The sequence below is a fragment of the Canis lupus genome, chromosome 10 (assembly GCF_048164855.1).
Source record: "Canis lupus baileyi chromosome 10, mCanLup2.hap1, whole genome shotgun sequence".
Classification (NCBI taxonomy): domain Eukaryota; kingdom Metazoa; phylum Chordata; class Mammalia; order Carnivora; family Canidae; genus Canis; species Canis lupus.
The window spans coordinates 63,517,560-63,535,715 of NC_132847.1; the positions used below are offsets into that span (position 1 = coordinate 63,517,560).

General features: G+C 40.7%; 1 long non-coding RNA gene across 1 annotated transcript; it reads right to left on the reverse strand.

Annotated features, from left to right (window-relative positions):
• Positions 1 to 1,179: 1,179 nt before the first annotated feature.
• LOC140641812 (uncharacterized) lies at positions 1,180 to 12,762 on the reverse strand. Its single transcript, XR_012038407.1, has 5 exons — positions 12,147 to 12,762; positions 7,398 to 7,493; positions 5,695 to 5,892; positions 2,820 to 2,922; positions 1,180 to 1,808 (listed from the first exon to the last, which is right to left on the reverse strand). It is a non-coding gene; the product is annotated as an uncharacterized lncRNA (long non-coding RNA).
• Between the last annotated feature and the right edge of the window lie 5,394 nt (positions 12,763 to 18,156).

The following is an 18,156-nucleotide window of genomic DNA, read 5'->3' on the forward strand; positions in this document are numbered from 1 at the left end:
ATATATCTGATCTTGCCTATGAAATCCGTTAAATTAAAGTCATCCATCACTTCATTCATTCCCAAACACTTTGGGTGCCTACCCTGTGCAAGGTGCCATTCCAGGTTTGAGTTCCAATTGCTGCAAATAGTTCTGTGTCCTTGGAAAAACCCTGGGTTTCTCCAGATCTCAGTTTTACCTTCTGTGAAATGAGGGGGCTGGCTCAGGCTACCAGGTCTTCTCTCAGAAACAAAGGTATTGGAGCTCCTAAAAGTCTTGTATGGATAGAAAATCCTAAAGTTGTGAACAAGCCAGGATTATCCTCCAAGGATAACTCCTCACAGTTACGATTCAAGCTCGATGAGCTGCTCAGGCTGAAGAAGGACCAAGCTATCCTTCGTCTCTGTTTCAGATTCTCTGAAATTCTTAATACCTTAGAGCAGTGTTTCTCAACTTTTTTTTTTTTAATTATCTGTCCTACAAAGAATCATTTGAGACATTCCCCCCCCCTAATTCCCATGCTGCCATGAGATTTTCAATAGCGATAATCTAGAAATACTAGATACTTGTTTATGTATCCAATGGAAAAACCACTGTAGTACATAAGATTTTTTGGCCCTCAAGAACTAAATTTCACTCCTTGGGAATTATATTGCCATCCCCTCTTGAGAATGTATAAACTAGAGCAGTAATTTTCAAACTTATTTTTTTACCCTATGCAAATTCTGTGCAATATTCAATATATGAAATTGATAAAAGCAGTATTTTATTAGTATGAATATATTTTAAATATTATATAAACACATTCTATCCTAAAGTTAATCAATGAGAAAACTAGTTAATATCCTGGTAGTCTCCAAAGGGTTATCGCTGAGTATATAACACTTAAGTATACTTCTTGTTTTTTATTATAGTTTTAAAATTGCTTTAAGGATTTATTTATTTCAGAGAGAGAATGAATGAGGAGAGAGAGAGGCATAGGAAGAGGAATAAGCAGACTCCTTGTGGAGCAACCTTGGGGCTTGATCCCAGGACACTGAGATCATGACCTAAGCCAAAGTCAGATGCTTAACTGGCTGATGCACCCTGGTGCCCCTTGTTGTTGTTGTTTTTAAGAATTAATTAATTAATTTGGAGAGAATGAGTGGTGGGGAAGGGCGGGGGGGGGGGCGAGAGAGAGAAAGAGAAAGAGAAAGAGAAAGAGAAAGAGAAAGAGAAAGAGAGAGAGAATAAAAAGCAGACTCCCTGCCAAGCAGGAAGCCTGACTTAGGGCTCAGTCTCAGAACCTGAAGATCATGACCTAAGCTGAAGTCAGAAGTTTAACCAACTGAGCCACTCAGGTGCCCCTAGTTTTAAAATATTTCAAAATATATGTAAAAATTCAAATCAAACATTTGAGGAACTTAAAACATCGAAACACAGTTTGAAAACCATTGCTAGAAAATCTTTTGGAATATGGGCTTTGGAGTCAGACAGATGGATCTGAGTTTATTCTCCATCCTACCACCTACCAGTCAGTTATCAGATCATGGGCAAATCTTAGAGCTTTAGTTTCATCATCTGTAAAATGGGTATTAGAATCTCTACCTCATAGGGTATCTGTGAGGATTAAAAGAGATCGTCAGATGCACCTGGCCTGGATAGTAGGCGCTCAGTGAACATTACTTTATCTTTTGCTTCACTCTGTATCTTTGTATTTCCTTCCATTGACCATGGCAACTTGTGCCTGAACACACGGCAAACAATAGCTACAGAAGAACTTGTGGCCAAATCAAACAAGGAGGGATTCCAGTATCACTGTCAGTGACTCTGCTTTCCTTTTCCTGGACCTGGAATAGGGAAAGGTATTATTACTCTGCCTGAGATCATGTTTAACTGGCATGGAACATGCCTTTTTTTTTAATGAAACCAGTGGGACCAGCTATTAACTCTTCACATTCTGAGTAATGTAAATCTTGTCTTGTAAAAAACAAAAATTACATATCATTAAGTGGAGACCACCCAGTTTTGTGGGTGGAAACACCAAATGTTTCATAACAAAACCTCTAATAAAGTTTGCTTCCATTTTGATAGAATATAGCAGTGCATACCATTTTTTTTCTTTGGACATAAGAACAGTCTATGTTCATTTATGGATTGGGTACATCTTGAATGTAATGATAACTATTAAATATCATTGACCATATCCTTTCCAAAGCTTTAGTTGGGGTTGCTCTCCATAAAGATGAGATGACCTCATGGGGTTTGGGACCAAAATAATTAAGATATTACCAGAGATAGATGTTTTAAAGGCAATTCAAAGAAGTGGGCTTTATAGTCTATTCCCATTTGAATTGCTTCTGGGATTTTGCTGTGGTCATCTCTAGAAGAGGCAATGTGAGTTCACATAAAGTGCACTCTTTCAGATCCATCAATGTGAAAACCAGAAATAATGATCCCAATTATTCCCTCCCCCATTCTAAAATGTTTTGAAGAAGAGTAAATGATGGGGGTGGAGATGAGAAAAGAATGCACAACTGGTTCACTGGGATAACTTTGAAATTTCTGCTAGGGGGGAAAATACCCATGTATTCTTTTGTATGTGTGTTGAAGCCTATGGTTGATAAAACTGAAGTTCTACATCATAAATTCCCATTTGGACATTCAGTTCTGAGAACCTGCATCCAGCAGCCTTATCACTTTGAAGTGAAGTCACAATCACTAATGGAATCTGCTAGCTTTTCACATCCTGAAATTAGCTTTGATTCTTTCTCCCAAACATATTTTGAAAGGCAACATGCACATACTGTATACTGGCCCATCAAAGCAATCGATGCCATGGAGGAGGCTTGTGGACTTACCTATTGGGGTTGAGAGAAATAAATGCGTTTCTTTCAGGAGTAGAAACGGGATTTCTGAACCCTCTTCTGGCCCCAAAGAAGGGAGAGCCTCCTCCTTCCATCTCTATGAAGAAAGAAAAAGTAAATGCCATTTTCCTTTGCGACTGTGAATAATAACATTTATGCTCTGAGATAGGTTTGCTTCTTTAATATGAAAAACGATATCCTGTTTGGATGAGACATTTCCTTGAATGCTTAGCATAAATTGAGCCCTTAAGCTTTTAACAAGAAATTCTGGGCTATCTTGCCTGAAAACTCAGAGTGGATCTTGGAAACATTGTGGGTTTCTTGATTTGCAAAAACTAGCCTTTTCCATGACATTACTAATGGTGCTCTTTGTTTGATATTCAGGAAGAGCCATCTGAAATAATCCTTGTTTGTCTATCATTTTTTCCTCTCTCCGTCTTTGTCTCATTGTTTTCCTGATTCCATCACTCCTCTCTTTCTGTCACTGCCTCTTTCTCGCCCCTTTGCTCTTCCTCTCTCCTGCTCCCTCTTTCTTTCACACAGTCACACACACACTTCTTTTCCTTTTGATTTTTTTTTTTTTTTTTAGTCACACTCTCAAGTGACATGGGCCCAGTTAAGGTATTACAAAGCTGAGAGAGAAGTATGTTGGAGAAGGAAATGCATTTTTCGTCACTCACGGTGACAATTAAAATGACAACAACAAGGCCAGAGTCTTCCATCATTGTTTCTTAATGCTGTCAGCACCAACTTTGCCAGAATTATCCTGTCTGATGCATGAGTGGACTTAGTCATTTTTCACATTTTGCCATTCAGTACCTCAAAATCACTTAAGAGAGTAAATTAGCTTGCATCTCATTTAAATGAGCATTAAAAAAAACCCTTCTCAGCAACATGCTTCCCCCAGCCAGAGATAGTTAATTTGGTGGGCTGGGATGTGTCTATAGATATAAAATCTCTTTGTAACACAGATGATGGTTTGAATTCTGGCGTTAAGAGAGCAAAGGCATTTTGGTGGACCACATTTTGATTCACTGAGGGGACTCATTGGGTACATTATAGTCACTAAAACTGGGAGATACACACACACACACACACACATATATAGTAAGGAAATAAATAAGTGAGATGTCTAATAGATACTTTGATTTTCTTTTTCAGTTATGGAGAACACACATAGGATGATAGAAACACTTGAAGTCCATCCAAGGGAAAATAAATGGCTACTTGTTTCACCATATGGTTTGCATGCTTGGACCAGGCAGGATGTATCCCCACGCTAGTCAGAGACTGGTTGAGCCTCTTGGAGAGAGGGCTTTTTTTGTGGCCTGAGTTCTCTGCCCTGCCTCCCACTTCTCACTTAGACACCTAAAATTCATAGTTCACTGATGGGTACTAAATGGGGTCCAAGGAGGACCTGTATTCATGTTTGCAGCTGCCAGAGACCTCCGAGAATTTTATTCTTTGAGTGGTTTTCTGGAGAGGGAATGAATTGGTGAGCTGACTGCCGGGCAAGAGCTGTGCCCACTAAAATCTCACTTGGAGAGACTGAAGTCTGACCTTTCTCATAACATGTAACCTTCTGAAGTAGGCCCTTGGGTGACATAAATCAATTCTTGATCAATAGAAAGCATGGATAATAGAAACCCAACAAATCTGACTTGGCAAAGTCAACATACTTCTGTGTTCCTGGACATAGTTGTATTTCAGGCTATATTTATTTGCTTGTCTGGAGATTGTGACCTCACCCTAGGCCTCTTTTTCTTTTGTCCACTTCTCCAATGGGTAACAATATCTTTAAGCCTTAACTCAAGTACCTTTTTTTTTTTTTTTAATCTTCAAAAAAATATTGATACCTGCCTTCTGGATAGTCCTTTCTCTTTACTTATCTTTGCTCTAGCACTTGTTGTATTGCATTCCAGGTACTGACGTCTGTCTCTGTACTGGACATGAGCTCTCTGGAGCAAGGGCCATGCCTTCCTCATCTCTCTGCCCAAGTACCTAGCATAGCACCTGATACAGATGCTCAGTGAACGTCGAACTGAACTCCATAGACCAATTTATGAGACATTTTGAGAAAAAGAGTATGATTTTGTGCACTTGCGCCAACCTTTCTAACCTTGGTTCAGTTGCATGCTTGGAGAAATTTTAGAAACCATGACACAGACAAGGGTTATAAATCATTTAAGTAAAGTCAAAAGAAGTTGAATATCCCTGGGAACTCATCAATCCTAATTTAATAGGAGTGGGAAATGTTTCACATTTCAAATTCTGGCTTTCTGGTTTTTGAGGGTAATGCCGTATTGACCAATTGTTCATGCCCAACATTTCCCCCGCCTTTTTCATTCGTGAATAGCAATCTCATTGATGTTGGGAGATGTTCATGGACGTTGAAAGCATTTCACTTTGTTGTTTAAAGAAGCCTTTGTCCTGAAGGCATGAGATTATTCTTTCACATGAGGTGGAAAGGAAAATAAGAAAGCCTCCCTCTGTCCTTGGGTTCACATGGGTAGGAACTCTTTCTTGCAGCAATAAAAGCCTTTGGAGGAGACCTTTCATTATAAGGGTTTCGTGTTAAGTACTGCACATGGGGACAGAAGCTAAATCCCAATTTACTCAGCTGCATTTCCCAAGATTTGTTCCCTTGCGGCACAGGAGCTCTGTGCAAGCTCCATCAGGCCACTGCAGACCAAGCCAGAGGATTTGAATATTAATGCCATTCAGGTTTCCTTTCAGAGGAAGCTCTCTTAGTAGCAATAGTGAGACACTGCCTGCAAGTCTATGACTGAACATGAAAATAAAGAGTTCAGAGTGTATCAGAAAAAGAGGGATCAGGGAAATGCACACAAATCATGCCCAGCCACCCAACCTGCCCCAACTTCTCTCTATCGGTGTGTAGAGAATGCTTTCTCCAGGGACGTGCTCATTGCATAATGAAGGCTTGTCATTTAGGAGCCAAAAGAAAATCAGTTTTCCGTGTAGTCAGATACATTCTTGATGAGATTCCGAGTCTCACAAAAGAATGTTGCAGATTCCTTCCACTCATATCAAGCATCTAAATGTTGATCTGGAGAAACAAAGAAATGGAAAAAGAAAAATGAGTTTGTTGTCAAATTGAAATACCACATTTTTGTATTGCTGGCTGATATATCTGTAATTCTCATCTGCCATTCCTTCATCGTACGTGTGTGTGTGTGTGTGTGTGTGTGTGTGTGTGTAATTTTCCTCTCCAAACCTGCAAAACATTGCAAAACTAGATTTAAATATTTCAGGCGGACTGCGCCCAGCATTTGCATTCCTCTGACTCATTCAGAGAAAAGACATCTGAGCAGAAATACAGAAGATAAAAGAGAAACCATTAATCCAAGGAAGATTACTGGCACAGAATCTTTATCCTGTATCCTTCCTGAAATGAGACAAAGATCTCACTATGTACATCCCTCTGGCTTAGCTTCAGATAGTAAGCAATATAGAAGTAGAGACATGGTCCTTTTTAAAGGCACACTGCGTTTGCCTGAATTCTAAAGCAAAATCATCCTTTGGTTAGATTCTTGCTTTCTTGAGTGTCTTGCTTTCTTCACAGTGTCTTTTGCCCTTGCTCCCTTCAACTGTGCCTTTCTAACTGGGGTCCCAGCCTTTAACTAGGACGTTAGGCTTGACTTTTAAAAGACCATTAGATAAAGTCCAGGGTAGTACTAAGTGCTCTGGGCCATGAGGCAGGAGAGACAGGGTCTCAACTTATTAACTATAGGAGTTTACGTATAACTGCTTTCTTCATCTGTAAAATGGGTGAATACCTGACCCTGATACCATACATACACAGAGATATTGAGTTCACTTGAAAAAGCTTGGGGAGCAGAAGCCATGTGAAAATACAAAGTGTAATATTTTAAAGCATAATGTGAAAGGCAAGTTGAATACAGAATTAAATACAGAATTAAATCATTTTGGGAGTATTAGCTCTATTTGCTTAGGATATTTAAATCAGCCTTCAGAAGGAACTCTTCTGCTTTCTTAGTTGAAGCCAAACACAGTAATAATCATTACCTTTGCCATTCTTGAGCATTTACTGCACTGTGCCAGGCATGTTTCAGGAATTATCTCATTCAGTTCTTACCGCACTCCTGAAAAGTGTTATCTGTTAGCACTTCCATTTTGTAGATGAAGAAATTGAAGCTTAGAGAGAGTAAGAAATTTCCCCTGAAATAGATAGCTAATGGGTGTCGGAATTTGAACTCAGGTTTCAATTTGAGCTATAAATTATTTTTAATATATTATTCTGCCACTGCAGTTTCAAAGAGTCCAATCAGGTTAACGTTCTCAACTTTTATGTTTCTTCATTTACATATTTCCACTCCAGATGGATGAGAATATTACATTACATATGTATATGTAATATAAATGTATTAACATACGGTGGTTTAATAAGCAATTTCCAAGTCTAACAACCTCACCACCGTTTCCTGATGGATCACCTCAATTTATGGGTCAAGCCTATTGCCTCTTAATCTTGATGAAAACCAGGAGCACTGGGGTCTAAGACCCTCCCCACACACAAAACAACATCCTTACCCCAAGTGTCCCATGATAGGGCAGTGCCAAGTCTGAATCTCCCGTGGAGAAGTGACACTGGTCTAAGGCATCTCTGGGCACTGCATTTGTCTCCATCTGTGTATCAGAAAGGTGTTATTAAGCAAAGTGTGTTAAAAACCCTCTGACACCATGACCTCTGCAAATGGATGGGATCATGATGATAATAATGTTGGTGATTTAAAGCAGGGATTTGTAAAGTGAGGGGTCAACTAGCAAATATTTTAAACTCTGCAGGCCACATGGGTCTCTATCATTAACTACTGAACTGTCATTATAGTGCAAAAGCAGCCACAGACAGTACATAAGTGAATGAGTGTGGCTGTCTCCCAATAAAGCTTTATTAACAAATATAGGCAGTAAACTAGATTTGGGCCATGGGTGTCCTTTGCCATCCCCTGACTTAAAGGAAGGTAAGCCAAGTATTTTGAGCAGCAGTGATAGTCAGGAGCTGCTCATCCCATTTTTATCTCAGTGGACTTCCTTGACTGGAGGTAAGAAGAGTATGGACAGTGGTTTTCCTCTCTGGTCATTGTCCTTTCCTAAGATTACTAGACAAGTCTAAGGCAGGACGATTAGGAATATGAAATATTCACAACCATCTGAATTCAGTGCAAGCACAACTTGTCTCCATCTCGTCTCAAGCAATCATTGGAAGTCAATTTTTTTTCCTGACCATTGTGGCTGCTGATCTGGCTGCGGCCATTGGCTGTTTAAATAAAATAATTTATTTCCATGTTGCAACAATAGCAAAACCTACTGTGTCCAATTAAATCTCCACTTACAGCAGCCCCGGGAGTGTGATCGCTTTCTGGAGATAGATCCGTGTTCCTGTGACCTTATCTTCTTATACTTTGCATTCAGCTATGAAATTAAATTGCAGGAAATGATTCAATTTTGAATCATTCCATTCAAAAACGCAGAAGCCGAAAGTTCTCCGATGAACGACAAACATGTGGACTGCTTTTTAGATGGGAAACATCTTTAAGCTCTGTAAGCTGGGCCAGAGGTTCAGACATCTCCAGGCCTGATGGGGCTTGAGCTTTCAGATTTACTCCAGCTAGTTTTTATTTGTGACAAAGGGCCTTATTCAGATAAAGGGAGTTTGCCTTGCTTGTTTCCTAGGAAACTTTTTTTTTTTTTTTTTTTTTTTTTAATTTCCTTGGAAAAGACTCTTCTTGAGGCATTCTCAATCTAACCTCCTCTCCTGGCTAAGAAACTGAAGGATGACATTAAAACTTGAGGTTATGGAGAGTTATGCCAACTGGGACTAAACTGTGATTATTTTGTTGATTTAAACTGACAGAAAGGTGAGGTCAGAATAAAATCTTGTTTCTCCTGTAATTTAGAGACTAGGAACCAACATGGCTCCCACCCCCCCTCCAATAATGCTCAAATTATCCATTCAGAGTGATTTGATTTCAGGTTTGAAGCTGGAGATCTCAGTAATAATCTTTCTCAGTATGAAGCACTTATTTATGGAGTAGTCTTTGCCATTTTTAATTGCACTTTCCCCTCATGCCCTTATTAATTATCTCTCTAGTTCCTCTTAGGTCTTGTCACGATGCCAAACATTGAAATAGAAAGGTTTATTTATTTCCAAAGACAGACGGAAGAGGACAGGCTTTCCAACTTTCTATTTTGACTCTTAAAGGTTCATACTCTCAGAAAGTATGCTTCCTGCAAAGTGGGTGCCCCCTGGATTTCCTGTTGGTAAAGGCCCCTGGGGACCCTTAATTGCTTGGAGTGTCCTCGGAATTTTCACAAAGCAAGGCGCTTTGAGAGGCTGGTGAAGCTGGGGTTTCCAGTTAGGATGCTCCTTTGCTCAAAAAGGTCAGCAGCTCCTCTGTGCTCCTGGGATCAGATACCACCTCCTCTTATATGGCCCCATCCTAAATTTCCCTCTACTTTCCTCTTTGCAGCTGAACCAGTCTCTCTAGTGTGACCAAATTAGTACCCACACTTTTCTGCACCAGTGTTCATGTCATTTCCTGCATTTGGAACATCCTTATCCATGCCCCTGTCTGTTGAAATCTTAAATATAACCCTTTAAGGCTCATCAAATTTTCCATTTTTCTTAGAGCTTTTATAAACCCTTCTTTAACTTTGTAGAGTGCTTGGGTTATGCTTCCTTTGTGACGGTATGTGGAACTGCCTTATATGGTAACCATTGGTAATCTTGTCTTAACTGTCCCAGCCCAGTAGTAAACTCCTTGAGGACAAGAAGCTGCTGGCTCATTTTTGTAGTTCTCCAGGGGCTTGCAAAATGTGTTGTAGCTAGCCTCAAGCTCATTTGCAACTACATATTACAGTTCAGTTAGTGAGGATCTATTCTGGACAAAATTGGCTCCTTTGAAAGAAAAGGTTAGACTGTTCTACATGAGCTTTGAAACATCAGGGAACTGGGCAAGGTCTGAAACAAACTTGATTCTCAAACTTATTGGGAATAGCAACACCAGAAAATTCCATTCCTCAGCTCCAGGTGACAGGGACATGAGAAAATGAGACAATCATTGGCAGCAAACCAAAAAAAAAAAAAAAAAAATCCGTGTCTGAAAGGCAATATGGACTGAATATATATATGTAAACGGCTTATTTTTTATTTGAAATATCTCTAAATTATATCCGAAACATTTTGGAGTTATAGCTGTGTCTTTTTTGAGATAGATCACAACCTTCTTGCATAAAAATACTCTTTGTGATGAATGTTAGAGATGAGTGTTGCTCAGAGAGACAACTTTAATGTTTTACTCTTTAACATTAATTTTGAATCTCAAACTTACTCTCCCTAAGTTGTAGGACAGTTGAATGTCTTCTAACTGAATGATCTCCACAGGACATCCTGAGCTGCTTAGGAGGTTAGCATTCCAGCAAACATTTGGCTTACCGAATTCCTAAAACAGCAACTTGTACTCTGAAGGACAGTTAAAATTTAAGAAGCCAGTAGAAGCTTAGAGTGTGTGTGTGTGTGTGTGTGTGTGTGTGTGTGTGTGTGACTCTCTGGAATGTGGGAGAGAGTGTTCTCCCTCACAATTTGTTTTTCTCTCTCAGGCTGATTGCACACTCAGATCCAATATGTAATAGAGTGTGCATACTAGGTTATTCTCTGACTATTTTAAAGGAAACTCAGCATTCCTTCCTTCATGAGTCAGTTTCCTAGTTGTGGTATAGAAGAAAGCGATCTGTCAGAGAAGCTGATGAAATGACAGATTATTTTTTTTTTAATGGGCTTGAATCTTCTGTGATATTCTGAGTCTGAATCATCAACTGAGTAGCTTTTCTTGGTATGTGTGTATTTTAAAGTGCCAGTCATGGTTGAATGTTAATAATCAATGTAGTTCATTGATCTCTGAAGACCTGGGGTATCTTTCCAAATGTGCTATTATGTTTAATACAATTTTATGTTCTTGGTGTGGAGAGCAAAGAGGGAACGATTCCACATTGGTGGGATTTGTTTGTTTTTGGCATTTTGACGTTTTTGAATCTTTCCTTGTACATCTGTTTCTCCATGCGTTTGTCCCTCCATCCATCCAACAATTTAATGTGCCTCTCTGCTACGTCCTAGGCCGTGTACCAGGAGCCGGGAGGTGTCTGTGAAAGAGCAAAAACCTCATGGGACACAACTAAAGGACAATTTCTAAGGAAAAAAAAAAAAAGGCTTCAGACAGTTCCTTGAGAACTGCCCTTCCAGAGCCACTGTTGTCTGCTACTGGCCTGATACAAACCCTCTTCCCTCCTTTAATAACCCCCAAGGCCCGAAGACCTTTGTGTGCCTTAGAGGTCAGTTCACAGATGTGGCCCTGGGACACCCTCCTCTTTATCTGTATTGTACTTAACAAGAGGTGGAGGCGCATGGGTCTTTTATGATTTTTTTTCCCCTTTTTCTTTTTTTTGATTAGCATCTGCACAAATGGCCTCAGTTCATTGCTTTAAACTAACTAATCCGGCTTGTTAAGACGGAGATTGTCATCCACAAGTTGTTATTAGCGGGGTTCTAAGGGAAGAGGGTCTCTGTTCAGAGCAGGGCGAGCTTGGAGAAAGGTTATATAATATAATATGTTCTTCAGGCGCCATACGAGAGGGAGACAATGCTGCCTTACAGGACCTGCTCTCAAGTGCTACTTAGAGGCTTACATAGTCCTGCCCATTCTACCTCATGAAAAGGGAGATCCAATCATTGCTTTCTGGAAACTATTCTCCTCCTCTCTTTGGCTGTCATATGTATTTAACAGTAGTGCCCTCAAGGACAATGGGGTGGGTAAGCGTGCTAGGGGGCTCCAGCCTACAGCCTGTATTTTTTTTTTTTTTCAGTTCACATTGCCGGGTTTGCTAAGAATGGTCTTCTTTGTTTCCATTTTGAGTCATGGCTGAATTCTTATATGTTGTCTGATCTTCAAGCTCAAATACCCAAGGGACCAGGCAGCTGTGAATCAACCCTGTGTGCGCGTGTGTGCGTGTGCGTGTGTGTGTGTGTTTGCTAGCAGGTACTATAGCAAAGAAGACAGTATACTTTTCCTTATTTCTTTAAATCGATAGGGATTTGGAGGAAAAGACTTTAATAAAATAGAATTGTGACTGATTATTTTTCCCCTTTCTGAGCACTGCTGTAAAATAAGGTTATGAATAGCACGAGGAAAAAAATAATAAAAAAAAACCCTTTGGTAATGTAGTCCTGTGGGTTTAAACCCAAACCTTCAATTTATAATGAAAGCTCAGTGTCTATATACTAACCTCCACCTGATGAGATGGCTCTGCTTTTTCTGATTGCAGAGTATAAGGAAAATTTCCACATGCTTTCACTTATTGGGAAGGTACACAGTTGCTTATCTGTTGTTTTTCTTCCACAGAGTCCACGTTATGATTTGGAAATTCGACATCATGTATTTTTTCCCCCCAGGCCAGATGTTTTATCCTTCTCTGTTAAGTCATCTTGACATGTTGCCATGAAATGGATACAACTGCTAGTTTTAATATCGCTCCATATCTTTATTACAAGATACGTCTCATGCATCTTAATTCTTCATATTCTCCGTCTCTGTTGTTCTCTGATCTTCTCCATCCCAACCCCCCCTTTACTCCTGGAGAAGGCATATTGTAATTGTATGACAGTCGTGTCCCAGTAGCTAAAGAGGTTCTAGATAGCATAATGAATATGCAGCGCATTATCTCCCAGGATGTGTGCCTGTGTCTTTAATCACAGCTGGAATGCAAAATCGGGCTCCACCTTTCAACTCTATCTCCATCATGCTGAGAGAGTGAGAGAGAGCGAGACGGAGACTGCTAGACAGCTCGAAAGAGATTGCAGCTCAGATGTCCTGAAAAACAGCAAATCCCTCAGACCTGGCAGATTCCGTTACCATGAGAACTGCAGATATTTCCATTGTGATGGTTTGCTCCAGCAGCCATCTGTTACACCCATTTGATTAGGAAGTACAGTTCAGCTTGTATGGGATTTTCATCACACCTTATCCCAGGGCAGTATACAGAGGCTCTTGCTTTTTTATATGCTAAACTCCAAGGCTTCAAAGTACTGTAATTTACCGAGGCGGAGGGCATTTAATGAAACGGTAAGAGAAGGTCACTAAAGACCGAAGCTCCAAGAAGAAAAACACACAGGAGAAGTAAGAGAGGATTAGACTCCACAGCAGAAACGCATCCAACTCAGAAAATTAACCATATTTAGCAATGCCTTCTTCTCTTTCTTGGTGGAGGGGAGTGAAATGAAGACTTAAGTTTCCAGACCTGGACTCCCCCGGAGGGAGGAAGATTTTTGTGTAGTCATGGCATGGATGCTCCCGGGGCAGTTAATTCCCTCCCGGGACTCAAGGGCAGTCAGAAGCAAGGGAGGGAAGGGTAGGGCCTCAAACACATCTCATCAGTTGAGATGAGGCCACTGTATAAAGATTACATTAGCTCTAAAAATTTTATGATGCCATCTAACTTTTCCATAGACACGAAACGACCTTAAAAGTTCCTTGAAGGAGGGCTGTAATTTACAGATTTAAACCAGTTATTTGGACTAGTTGCCCCTCTGTGTATTTTCGTAGGGGAGGAAATGCTGATGGTACATCCTATAGACATAAAAATAGGAATTCCCTTCAATTAAGACTCTCCAAATATCCTTCCTGGGCAGTAGGCATTCTAGGTCCAAGCTTACAAGGGGGTTGACGTGGTCTGGGAGGAGCTGCCTAGAGTGCCTTAAATTGACTGGGGTTTCTGTAAACCGGGGAAGCTAATTAAATGCTTACACAGCGACAGGAATTTGTGATTGCTGCACAGGGGCCTCCCTTTGTTTCCCAGCCTACATTTTCTAGAATGGATTCTGATAATATATCACTCTGGTTGGGAAGAGCTGCCAGATTTTCCCAAACTTGCTAAGTTTGCAGGACCCATTATGTCCTGTTTTGCCTGTGGGTTTGGTTTTTGGGCAACTCTTTGGAACAGGAGATGCGCTTCCTTATCTGATTGCACTGCTGGCTGGAGAACTTTCCCCCCCAGTTTATTTCCTGGCCTGGTGTTAGGTTGCCATCCAGGGAGGCTGGGATGTCAGGAGGAACCAGAGAACTCATTCCCTGCTTTGATGCCAAAGGTATATTCCCGGTGAGATAAAAATCAGTCACCAGGATCGCAGAGGTTAAAGATCGGGACAACATGTTGGCCTTTCTTGCTGAAGTGGGGTGGATTTTTTAACCTTTACAGTGGAAAAGCTCACACCTCCTAGATGAGGACCTGTGTTTTCCTTGAACGAAGAACCACCTTGCCTGGCCAGCAACTGAAGGTACAAATGAATCACGGTCCCTCCCTTGAGAAGGCTTAGTTAGAAGGCTCTCCTCCTCTATCCCAGCAGCAAACGTCTCACACTGCACATCTTCCAGTGGTGTTGACTTTCCCATTAAACCCTCAATCCTACACCCTGGAGATTGCCTTTTCTCCAAGGCTTTTGAGACAGGGCCCTGGTTTTATGAACGCAGCGTCTGTCTCTGAAAGGCAGCAGATGCAATGAAGGCCCGAATGGAAACAATAAATACCATTCAGGTTTCCTGCACAGAACCTCTTATAGTGGTGCCTTTGTTAAAGGAGACGTGGACTAAAAATGCCTTCTCCCTCCTTCTCCTCTCCCCCCCAGCTCCCCAGCACTGCTAGGATCCCAACCACCTTTGGAAAGTAAAGGTTAAGTATTTGCGGCAAAAATCAGTTGACACACAAAAGAGACGAAAGCAAATGGTATCACTCACTCGCCAGCAAGAGGGTGGGGCTGAGAGCTTTTGGGGAGGGGAATGAATTTTATTTGAAGCCAGAAGAAAAACAGCCCTCGGAGGGGAGTGCTAGCTAGAAATATTCTCCTCTGAGCTGGGATGTTAACAGTGGCACCTTCTGACTTAATGTGGCATCTTTCTTCATCGTTATCAATCTCATGAGAGCTTTCCTGCCATCTGTACCATCCGTGCTTCAGGCTCCCATATGAAAGTCCAATCTGGCAGCATAAATACTGGCTAATGAAGAGTAGGTGTCTGACTGACTGGGAGAGAAGCGATCCTGTGTCAATGATGGAGCAGAATTCATTCACTTAAAAAAAAAAAAAAAAAAGATCTGTGTTTATACCGCCATTCAAGACGAAACCCTCTCCCCTTCTCTCTCTCTCCCCCCTCCCTACTCTCTCCCATCCTCCTTTCTCATTTTCTTCCTGTGTCATTCTACGTTAATGGAGTTCATGCAAAAGTCAGCATAAAAATGGTCTTTGCCTAGAATGTTATACCTCGGAGATTAAAAATAGGAACATGATGTGGACTTGCCGACATGTGGTGGGTTATTTTTTCCCCTTCAGTGGGAAAGCTATAACTACATAGATTAGCAAAACTTGTGTAAGAATGGATGTAAAACAGATTTATCTCTGTGTCAGCTTTATCTGATCCATTTGGTCTTGCAGAGTTTGGAAGGCTTCCTTTGTTACAATAACCAGCTTTCAAACATCTATATCCTTAGGGTATTAAATGTCAGCCTCCTGATGTACCAGTCAAGGATAGAGGGTTGACAGTCCGTGGGCTGGAGAAATGCTCTTTGTGTGCAGTGGAGAGGGGTGCTCGTGCACCAAGGCCAGCGCCTGGCGTGACCTACAGGACTCCCCGCCACCTCTCTGCGTCACCCTGGAGGGGTGCTGAAGCTTACCATTGCCATTAATATCCTTTTACAACAAATTCAAAAAGATTTCCTGTCGCTGACAAGGACAGATTTGTTAGAGATCTCTCAAGGAAATGGACAATAACTAATTAATTGAGCTCTCCATGACTTTCCGTGCTGTCGTTTCTCATTTATCTGTTCTCGTTTCTCATCACGCAGGTCTAACCCTTGTTCTTCCTTTCCTTCCTTTGTCCACCTCTTTCGGTTTTAATGTCATTCTCCTCTTCCCCCTTGTCTCCTTTTCCCCAGCTTTCTTCTTTTTCTCTACTTGATACACTCTGCTTAAAAATAGGACATGTCTATGCAAAGATTTTTCTAGGAATGTGGGTACATTTCTTCTGGGTCTGAAAGTTGTCATCTTCCAGGGCTGGCAGGGGCTCAGAGGTCCCTCCTTGGCCCTGGATATATAAATAATCTTTAACATCCTTGATAAAGGGTTGCAAACTTTGGTAAAAAACCTACAGTGGCCTACTCTAGGAGTGCATTATTTTTTATTATTATTAGTATTATTATCATCCAGGAACGACATACTGTGTATGCTATTGAAAATAGGAGCCATGCTAATGGTCTCAAGTTAGGGAGGAACAGTTGAGGATCCGTCTTATTAAATAGAAACGTTGTATGAGATTTGAATACCCCATGTAGACATTGCTGCATCTTCCTCCTTGTAACTGGGCTGCCTGGCTCATTGGATTGGAACAGAGCACCAGTGAACTCGGGGTCTGTTGTTCCCTTTTCAGTCACTCTGAACACATAGAGACTCTGAATTATTCAGCGTGCCTGTCCCAGTCTTTCTGTTCTCATGGCCATCTATGCACAGAAACGCAAGGCATGGAGTGGGCTTGTTGGAGGTGGCCCTCAATGAAAGCAAATAGATCTGGGGTTGAATCCTGGCTCGGCTACTTCCTTTGTTATGTGACCATTAGCAATCATTGGACCTCTTGCTGCCTCAGTTTCTTCATCTGGGAAAAGGGGATACCAATATCTTGAATCTTAGCAAAATTTATTGTAATAAATCAAATGATGTAAGTTTGTGAAAGTTCTCGGAACTTAGTGCTCACTCAAGGGTAACTACTGTCCCAGTTTGCCTAGGAGTGAACACCGGCTTTGGGGCATAGGACACTCAGTTAAAACCAGGACAGTTCTGGGAAAACGGGGATGGATGGTCATCACACTCAAGAGCAGTTCATCCCCCACAGGAGGGCGCTGACCCAGCTTTTGCAAGTACTCCAGTAGGTAATAGAACTTTCTTCATGGTTGAAAGAAGCCTTGTTTTCCTCCGTGAACTAATTGCCTGCTCTATTTTAGATCTATGGATTCTTAACTCTGGTTTGAAGAAGGTTTACTCACTATCCCTCTTCTCAGTATCTCAAGAGGTGGCATGAAACTTTAAAAATATGAAACATAAAATGGCATGAGCACAAATTGCTCCCTTTAAGTTGGAGCTCATTCATTCTTCAAGACCCAGTACATTTGTTACTCCATTCATGAGCCATTAGCCCATGCTGATCTCTTTCCTCAGAATGATTCTGGGCTTTCAGAAGGTAATGTAATAGGTTATTGCTTTACTTGCAGGTAGATTTTTAAAACTCTTCGAAGGTAGAAAGCCTGTCTTATATTTTCTGAGTAACGATTGAATGAGTGAAGGAGAGAAGGAATGATATATAGGTGGGGAAATGAATCTGAGCAAGTAGGGAATAAGGGAGTGAATAAATGAATGAGTGAATTATTGATTTGTGTGTGTGTGTGTGTGTGTGTGTGTGTGTGTTTACTTCTACCCATTCCTTTTTAGTCTTGGTCTGTCTATTGGGCATCTTATGTCTAACACCTTGGAACTCAAATTTGGGATCTCTAGCCCTACTTCTCAGCCTTAGCTGCCTTATTAAATTCCTAATACCCAAATGACCCAGCTTACCTTGGGAGCACTTTTGATAAATGGGGAGAATATAACTTTTGATAAATGGGGAGAATATAACTTTTTTTCCTCTAAAATTATAAAGATTAATTTTAAAATCAAAACCTACATATGGCAAACAGAAAGAAATCAAACTAAAATGAAAAGCAAAAATCTGTCTTGTCTGTCTTCCCTCCCCATACCTTTTTGTATGTATTCCTCTCAAAATTTTTGCTTTTAGTTTTTCTTGGTGGCTACAATGGAAATTCTAAATGGCAGGACTTTGTTTTGGATATATCAATATTTGAAAGTATATCTTGACATCCTGTTATGGAAATTTGAGGTGTTTGGTCATTTTTAGGGCTATCTACCTTTCTCTCTTTTTTACCTCCTCAGATATATAATTCTAATAGTTAGCTCTATGGGTTTAAATATTCTCCCTTTTTTATTTGTTGGTTTACATTTATTTCTTTTTTGTAAGGTTTTATTGTTTTTCTAGCTGTCATACAGTTTAATATTAGTTTCATATGCACAATATAATGATTCAATACTTGCATACACCACTTGGTGCTCATATAAGTGCACTCCTTAATCCCATCACCCATTTCACCCATCCCTTCCACCCACTTCCCCTTTGGTAACCATCACTTTGCTTTATTGTCTATACTT